Source organism: Hypanus sabinus, unplaced genomic scaffold (genome assembly GCF_030144855.1).
Source record: "Hypanus sabinus isolate sHypSab1 unplaced genomic scaffold, sHypSab1.hap1 scaffold_301, whole genome shotgun sequence".
Classification (NCBI taxonomy): Eukaryota; Metazoa; Chordata; class Chondrichthyes; order Myliobatiformes; family Dasyatidae; genus Hypanus; species Hypanus sabinus.
The window spans coordinates 114,373-123,105 of record NW_026781164.1 but is presented as its reverse complement, the minus strand read 5'-3'; positions in this window follow the sequence as shown (position 1 = coordinate 123,105).

Below are 8,733 nucleotides of genomic sequence, written 5' to 3'. Positions count from 1 at the left end.
CCCAGGTCCCTTTCTTCTACAACACTCCTCCGTGCCCGATCAGTCACTGTGAAAGACCTCCCTTGGTAGGTCAGACCAAAGTGCCATGACTCACACTGGTCTGCATTAAATTCCATTTTCCATTTCTCAAACCATTTTCCCACCTGGCCCAGATCACACTGCAAGCCATGAAAGTCTTCTTGCAGCTGCTAAACCCCCAGTCTTGTTGTCATCCACAAATTTTCTGATCCAGTTAACCACACTATCATCCAGATTACAGATATAGATGACAAACAACAACAGATCCAGCACTGATCCCTTTGGCACACAACTAATCACAGGATTACAGTTATAGAGGCAACCATCTGCTACTACACTGTGGCTTCTCCCAAAGACAGTGTCTCATCCAATCTACTGTCTCATCTAGAATGCTGAGTGACTGAACCTTCTTGACCAACCTCCCATATGAGACTTTATCAAGTGCCTTGCTAAAGTCCATGTAGACAACATCTACTGCCTTGCCTTCATCCACTTCCCTGATAACTTCCTCGAGAGACTCTGAAAGATTGGCTAGAGCCATACTGTCTATCCTTTATCAGTCCACATCTATCCAAATACTTACAGTATATACTTGGTTCCTGCACCCACATTCCAATAACTTTCCCAGTTCTGATGTCAAGCTCACCAACGGATAACTTCCTAGTTTATTTTACAGCCTTTCTTGAACAGCAGAACAACATTGTCTGTCCTCCAATCCTCCAGTACCTCACCTGTCACTAAGGATGATTTAAATATCTGTGCTTGGACCCCAATAATTTCTGCACTTGTCTTCCGCAGGGTCCAAGTGAACAACTTGTCAGGCCTGGGGATTGATCCACACTAATTTGCCTCAAGACAGCAAACCCCTCCACCTCTGTAATCTGTACAGGGTCCATGAAGTTAATGCGGCTTTGCCTCACTTCTATAGACTCTGTGTTCATCTCTTGAGTAAATACGGATGCAAAAAAAATCTCCCCAAGTCTAGGCTATCCTTCATGTGGATTACCATTTTGATCTTCCAGAGGATTAATTTTTTTTCCCTTGCAATCTTTTTTGCTCTTAACATATCTGCAGAATCCCTGAGGATTCTCCTTCACCTTGTCTGCTGGGGCAACCTCATGCCTTCTTTTATTTCTTTCATAAGTGTTCACTTGAATTTCCTGTATTTCATAAGTACCCCATTTGCTCCTATCTGCCTGTACCTGGTATGCACCTCCTTTTTATTGATCTGGGAGAGGAAAGCCAAAGGGGTGATAGATCTGCATGGTGGGAGGTGGGGGTGAGGAGGGTTAAACTAAAGTTGCAGGGGGAATGGGAGCCTGAATAACAGAACAGATAGTGGAGGGGTTGTGGAGAAAGATGTTGTTCAGGCCTCAGACAAAGTCAGGAATGAAAAAGTTGAGTGTGGTGCAGTGAATATGCTGAGCCCTGTATATTTCAATACAAGGAGCAGCGTAGAAAAGGTGGATGTGTTCAGGGCATGGATCAACACCTGGAATCAACACAAGGATCTGGCAACTGTGGACTGGGACAGGCTGCTTTATGGCAAAGGTGTGCTTGGTAAATGGGAGACCTTCAAAGCAAAATTCTTAAAGTAGAAAGCGGGTATGTCAGAATCAAAGGTAAAGATAGAAACTGTAGGGAAACTTGGATTGCAAGAGATATTCAGATCCTGGTAAAGCACAAAATGGAATTACATAACAGGGATAGGCAGTCAGTTTCTTATGGAGTATAAGAAATGCAAGAGAACACATAAGAGATAAATCAGGATGGCTAAAAGATGGCATGAGGTTTCTGTCACAGAAAAGGTGAAGGATAATCCTCAGGGATTCTAGTGATAGATCAAGAGCAAAAGGATTGCAAGGCAAAAAGTCGGTCCTCTGGAAGACCGGAATGGCAATTCACGTGTGGAAACAAAGCAGATGTGGGAGATCTTAAATATATTTCAAACTCAATTTACTCAGGAGATGGACAAAGGGTCTGTGGGAGTGTGGAAAAGCGGCATTAACCATTTCAATCCTGGGTAAAAAACACTCCTCTGGCCACTCACAAGCGCAATACCCCTCATCATTTTATACACCAAAAAATGTCTCTAAATATAAACAAGGAAATTATACATTGCACAATATACTTTCCATGATTCAGTACATTTACACAGACAGGTGTGCAAAAAAGGCCCAACAAATATCAGGGACAAACAGGCCCAATTCACCACAAACACGAACTGTTCCTGCTGCTATCATCCAGGAAATGGTATCACAGCAAAAGGACCAACAGGCTCCGGGACATCATCTTCCGCCAGGCCATCAGACTGATTAATTCATGCTGATACAATTGCATTTCGATGTTATATTGACTGTCCTATGTGCAAACTATCTATGTAAATTACACGTTGCACATTTAGATGGAGATGTAAGGTAAATATTTCTACTCCTCATGTTTATGAAGTATGTATCTAATAAAGTCAATTCAATTCACCCTCTCCACTATCTGTTCTGTCACTCTGGCTCCCATTCCCCCTACAACTTATTTTAACCACATCACCCCCTCCCCTGCTCACTACCACTAGTAAGCCTTACCACTAGGTTATTCACTCCCTCTTGTTCTGTTCCTCTAACTGACAAATCCCCTATCAGCCCTTTGACTTTCCTCTGCCAGGTAATTCCACCTGTTGTTGTGGGGGATGGCCACTAGAGTACTCTGCGATGCCTATTTAACTTCATTCCCCTTCCTGATACTCATCCAGTTTCCTGTGTCCTGCACCTTGGGAGTAACTCACCTCTCTTCATGTCATATCTATCACCCCCTCCAACTGCTGGATAATCTGGAATTCACCCATTTCAAGTTGCAGCTCATTGAAGTGCAGGGTTACAAGCTGTACATCTTGTAGGTGAGGGCATCAGGGACACTGGAGGTCTCCCCTCCTTCCCTCCAGTACCCCTCTAATTTGTAATAATCTCCCCTCTGATTTGTAATAATCAGTGTGCAGATAAATCTTGCACTGTGTATTTTTTACCCAGTGACAAGATGTGCACAGTGAATTTTATATAGAGAGGTATTCATTTTCACAGCTGGCAAATCACTGTCAATAGGAACTTTGATCTCCTCTGGGTTTGATCGAGTTCATCTGCACTCTCACACGACCGATATAGCAGGCCTGGAACAGGAAATGGAGGATTTTCTCACCAAAGCTTTTGCACATTGTCTATATGTGGTTTGCTTGCTAAATTATGCTTTAAAAAGTCAGATTTCCAAATATCACTCCACTTCTTCCCACTTGCAAATTCTCCACCAACTTTTGCATCACCAAAATGCAAACAGGCATCACTAGTTTCTGTATTCTACATAAATATTCCCCCTGAACCCTCCCCCAATGACTGACGGTGGTGAACTCAGTGAATGCAATCCCAATGAATATGAAGAGAAGGGCAGTAGTCTGTCTCACTGGAGTCTGGCACATTTGTGATGTGAAAGCTACTTGTTGTCCAGGGCAAAGTTGTTTGATATCATTACGTACCCAGAGAGAATGGTACAAAACATGTTCTCACCGGTAGAAAAGTCCAGAACAAGAGGAGGTAGAGGAAGCAACACACACAAAATACTGGAGGAGCTCAGCAGGCCAGGAAGCATCTACGGAAAAGTGTGCTAATGCCGATTTTCTCAACTGGAGATGTAAAAGATTTTGTTCCCTTTCTCCGAGTTCCTAATCCTTGCATTTAGATAGCTGGAGCTCAGCTCTGTCTGAGAGATCCATCGGTTCCCATTCCTTCAGCAGGCGGAAGCTCCCCGGGGCCCGTGTACGGATCGTGGGGCTGAGAGAGAGGGAAGAGAACAGGACTGTCCCGGGATTGCGGATCACGGTGTCCGGATTTCACAAGAATCGTCCTGAAGTCGCTGTTCAAGATAAAAAGACGGAGAATCGCTCTTACCTGCAACCGACATTTTCAAAGCTTCAGAGTACAGTGCGCATGCGTGAAACTCATGGTCGTCCTCAGCCTAACGCCTGCGCATTTCATCGGCGCTTCAGCGCCGGTGAAATTCTTAACGCATGGCCCTATGGGTAGACACGGTGCCATTAAACATTTCTGCAAGCACCGGTTCAATGGCCATACCTCATTTTTTTTATATCGTGGGTATCGAAAAAATCTGCAGCTGTTTTAACGCAGAGAGCGGCTCCCATAAACAATATACTCAATATCAACGTGTATCTAATGCCAATGTAAAATGCAGATATAAAACATAGGAGATTCTGCAGTTGCTGGAAATACTGAGACGCACACACACGAAACGCTGCAGGAACTCTGAATTCAGACAGCAACTAAGCAGCGGAGTACACAGGCTAGGCATGCGGAAGGGGCTCTGCCAAAACGTTTTCTATGTATTCCTCTCCAAAATTTCTGCCTGATCTGTTGATTTCCACCTGTGTTTTGCTGAAATTAACCACCTTTTTTTTCGATCAACCAGTTTCCAAATGCTTCTAATCTTTCACTTTTAACCACATCCTGCTGGTCTTATTCGTCTTCCTCCTCTGGACACCATCTCTCTCTGGAGCCCGTGACTCAATCTGGCAAATCTTCGGTTTCTGACTCTACACCATCGAAAATTCACTCGCGAGTCTGCTGTCAGACTTTAGAGGTGCATTGCTTTGCGAGACCACAGGTTCGTTTACTGTGAGTGTCGCTTTAAGTGCCAGAGTGAGGCGGGGCTGTGACGTCAGACACAAGCTGCGGGAGCGGGAGAGGGAGAGGGAGACAAGCTGTTGGAACTTCAGCGTGTGACTGCTATAGGCTACAACTCTTCCATGCCCAAAAGGTTGGGTTGATCTGATCATCGGCACGCAGTGCACAACGGATGTGTGACTGTCACTTCGTATAATCCATATGTGTGGATTTGCTGGAGTATCCGGTGGTATCACTTTTGTTGGCCCTTACGTGGAATCAGGGTGTTCTGTGGTAACCACTTGAAGTCGATATTCCTGTCACTGTCACCTGGTGATATTTCTAAGTGGAATTCGGAACTAATCGACGGATAAGATCTTCGGCGACAGTTATTTCGTTCACCCAGCGTGGAATGTGTGTGGAATTCTTCGTAATTGCCTTGTCTCTACATTTTCCTGTGGATTTATAAATCTCTCCTCTCACTCACTTATTCCTTGGATTACTGAACTTTTCCACGTTACCATCTGAAGACTTTAAGCATTGTTTCCCAAGCTTGATAGTTTAGGAGCTATATATACGCATAACACTGTTAATTGCTGTTTATTTTGTTTAATCTTTTAGATTTGGAGCAGATACTAATGAAGAGAGTGGTTTTAACATCGAAACCAGACTCCATTAGTGATCTATTGCTTCTGGTACGTAACAATTGCAACAACCCAGCTGTCTGAGGCACAGTCCTTTAAAATTGGTGAAAATGACCCAAAACATTGAAAAGAGCAGGGAAGAAGGAATTTAACCAACTTCGTCCGGAGCCCTGAACAACGTCACAACCACAGTGAGCTCATCGTCTTGTTCAGCCCGGAGAAAATCATGCAGGAAATTCATGCAGGTGTATAAGATGATGAGAGGCATTGGTCGTGTGGATAGTCAGAGGCTTTTTCCCAGGGCTGAAACGGCTAACACGAGGGGGCATAGGTTTAAGCTGCCTGGAAGTGGGTACAGAGGAGATATCAGAGAAAAGTTTTTTAAACAAAGAGTGGTGTGTGTGTGGAATGCACTGTGTAGAGGCGGATACAATAGGATCTTTTAAGAGACTCTTGAATAGGTACATGGAGCTCAGGAAAATGGGTGGCTATGCGGTAGGGTAATTCTAAACAGACCTAGAGTAAGATATATGGTCGGTACAACGTTCTGGGCCAAAGCATCGGTAATATGTTGTAGATTTCTGTGATTCTATGAAATTCAAGGGAAATCTCCTATCCGACGGAGTGGTGACTAGTTGCAGGGAGGGTGAGAGGGGAACGACAGGGATAGATTTTCATATACTGATATGAAACAGAAACATGGGCAGGGAACAGATGGGCCGAGTGGCCACTCAAGTGAGACAGGGGATTTGATACAGACTGATTTATGTTTCACAGATCCACAATATTAAGCACCAGTCCGGTCTAAGGCTAACATCAGCAGAACAGACTCCTCCAATGCTCAGTGACCAGGGTTCAGTCCTGGGTGCGATGAGCAGCCACAAGAACTGCAGAATCTGACAGTAACAGTCCCTCATGGACCTGCAGCTGCCTTCAGTCACCGAGATGGTTAAACATTTAACACGGAGCTGATTTGAACTTCCTCCCTGATGTGAAGTTGCTGGTGTTGCAGCATCTGGGATGATTGAGTAAAACTCTTTGCTCACTCCGGACAGAAAAGTGGCCTCTATTTATTGTGAACTCACCGGAGCATCACAAGGTGGGTTAACTGAATGAGCCTCTTCGCACACACGGAGCAGGTGAACGGCCGCTTCCCAGTGCGAAGCTGTAGGTCACGGTCTTCGGTCTCGGCCCGAAATGTTCATTGTTCGTTCCCACGGACGCTGCCCAGCCTGCTGAGTTCCTCCAGCATTTTGTACCTGTTGCTTTGCCCACAGCATCTGCAGTGCACTTTGTGTTCAAGCTCTGGTGAACTGACAGATAGAGCGGAACTAACGTGCTGTTGTGTTTGTGATTCCCACACACAAATCCTTTGACTTTTGTACACTGTTAAAGGTTTACAAAGCACGTCAATGGGCGAAGGACAACACTTCAACTGAAATTATTTTAGTCTCCATGGTGCCTTCTGATAAAAACACTGTCACAGTTCAAAACAAATTGGAGGAACAAAAATTTATCTTCGAACTGGCTGCAGTTCCGGCATCAGGCACAACATCAAACTCTCCGCTTCCCTCTCTGTGTCAAAATGGATCACTCCTCCCCTTCATCAGTCTGTGACTTGGCTCAGTCTGTCTGTCTCCTTCGTAATCTGCGCATGCGCCACACACCTACTGAGATCACATTTTATTTACACGGCTGTGACTAGAGACTTTCTGTTTATTATGTCCCTCCCAGCATTTGACGGTGTTAAACGCAGAGTCAGCAATGGTATTGACCCTCAGGAGTAGGTGATTAGGCTTTTTCGTTGGGGATCGATAAACTGCCGGTAGTGCGTGGCTGGATGAGTGGGTCGTTTTCAGACTGGAAGGAGGTAGCGTTTGGAGTACCCCAGAGAGCAGTCCCTGACCACAGTTGTTCACAGTTTAATGTCCTGGCGGAGGCAGCGAGATGTGAGATGTCCCAGTCTGCTGGTGACGCAGAAAGAGTGGAGTTGGGGGAGGGGAGGCTATTCACATGCAATTTCGTATCTTTGCAATCAGTACATAGTGCACTGTGGGGCTGCAGTGGCGGGTTCCAATCTGCTAATTAAATTTGCTGACGGCACTCCTTTGATCGGCCGAATCACAAATAATAACGAGGCAGCCGACAGAGAAGAAGTCATCACCCGGACACAGGGGTGTCAAGAAAACAACCTCTCCCTCATTGTGACAAAAACAAAGGAGCTAGTTGTGGATTACAGGAGGAATGGAGACAGGGACCAAATTCAACATTTCCAAGTCTGTTATTGACACAAATGCACATTTTAATAGTGATCATGACGCAATGTATTTTATATATTGTTAATGACATAAAACATATTTATAGATTGTTACTGACAGAGAATCGTATAATTTGTGTTCCGTGTGTTATCTGAATGTACTTTCCTGTGATGCTGCCACAAGTCAGTGTTTCTCTCTACCTGTACCTTCTCGTACTTGTGCACTTGGCAATAAATTCAACAGGACCTGAAAAATCTCAGTGAGATTTGATTAGTGATGATCATCTTGGCAGCTCGGTAGGTCGAATGTATGCGACAGTACACTGTTAAGTGCAAAACCCTGAACAGTGTTGATGATCAGAGGGATCTTAGACTCCAAGTTCATCGCTCCCTGAAAGAGACTGCACAGATTGATCGGGTGGTTAAGAAGGCAAATGGCGTGGTTGTCTTTATTAGTTGAATCATTGAGTTCAAAAGTCGGGAAGTTGTGTTGCGGCTGTTACGAGCCTGCGGTCGTACTGTGACTGTTTCTTTAAGAGCGCCGGGGTGAGGAGGCGGGACTATGACGTCAGTCACAGGCTGACAGCGCTGACTGTGGACTGAATAGTAAGAGAGAGAGAGAGCGATTTGCAGACAGGCAGTCGGCCAGTCTAAAGAGAGAGAGAGACTGGAAAAGCTGATTGCTTCAGTTAGTCGCAGCTGAGGCTTGGAACTCTCCTATGCCCACAAGAGTGGGTTGATCATCGGTACACGGAACCACAACGAATGTGTGTGGCTGTCACATCGTATAATCCATAGGAGTGGAGTTTGGAATATCTTGTGTTAACCCTTGCCTGGGAATGTTGTGTGGTAACCCCTGGAAGATGGTATTCCTGTGGCAGGTCACTTTCGCTGATAACTCGTATGTGGACGGATTCAACGGATAAGAACTTCGTCGACGGTTATTTTGAAGTAACCGCCTTTTCTCTACATTTCACTCCGGATCACAAATATCTCTCTCCCATCATTTATTCCGTGGATTTCTGAACTTTCCTTCTTTACCATCTCAAGACTCTAAGCTTTGTTTCCTCAGGCTCGATAGTCTGGGGAATTATATTTACACATATATCCACTTAACACTGTTAACTTTCGTTAAGTTACTATGTTATAAGTAAAT